Below are 1,143 nucleotides of genomic sequence, written 5' to 3' on the forward strand. Positions count from 1 at the left end.
CTACCCTGCCAACTGTCCAAAGTTAGATGACGTCACGTACCTTTGCACACCTTAGGACAACTTTGCACACTTGTTGACCTACCCTGCCCACTGTCCGAAGTTAGATGACGTCACGTAACTTTGCACAACTTCGGACAACTTCGCACACATGCCGCCCTACCCTGCCTACTGTACGAAGTTAGATGACGTCACGTACCTTTGCACAACTTAGGACAACTTTGCACACTTGTTGACCTACCCTGCCCACTGTCCGAAGTTAGATGACGTCACGTAACTTTGCACAACTTCGGACAACTTCGCACACATGCCGCCCTACCCTGCCTACTGTACGAAGTTAGATGACGTCATGTAACTTTGCACAACTTCGGACAACTTCGTACACTTGACACCCTACCCTGCCTACTGTACGAAGTTAGATTACGTCATCCAATGAATGTTTTGACGTTATCTGTGACTCCCGATATAGCATCAAAGCCAGTGGGAAACGGTTGTAACTTCGTACAACTTCGTACAACTTCGTACAGCCTAACTTCGTGCACTTCACCCTGATACTGGACATAGCTCTACTTTAAAGCATAGAGGTAACTTTCTTGTTCAAATAAGGTTCACATTTGCAAGGAGACATGGGTTGGGCGCTGGACGTATGCCTGCCTATACACGCCCGACATCTAGACTATACTTGGAACTCAAATATCGCCGGTAACATTTCCATGATGTTAAGAACGGCTAACATCAACAAACCTCCAAAAAGTCAGCGAAGAATTGTAAAACTCGGGAACTGATATAACATCGACTATCATAATTCCACCAGGTGTCATTATACCGCCACCTAAAAAAAACGTTAGTATAGAGGTCTTCCCAAGATTGTCTTGAACACCGAATGTTAAATATCTTAAATGTAATACAATTCAGATATATAGGTGTTGAAAACAATCTTGAAAAGGCCTCTATAACAACGTTTTTTAGGTGGCGGTAAAATGACACCTGGTGGAATTATGAGAATGTATGTTATATGGATAGAGAAGGCACCAGCCGTATAACTGCTGAAAATGGAACTAAGAGATCGCTGACGAGTTGTCCGATAAAAATGTGCCCGATGTGAAAGGAGTATTAGCGCCTGGGTTTTGACCAGGCCATGACATG

The sequence above is a fragment of the Branchiostoma floridae genome, chromosome 17, assembly GCF_000003815.2.
Source record: "Branchiostoma floridae strain S238N-H82 chromosome 17, Bfl_VNyyK, whole genome shotgun sequence".
NCBI lineage: Eukaryota > Metazoa > Chordata > Leptocardii > Amphioxiformes > Branchiostomatidae > Branchiostoma > Branchiostoma floridae.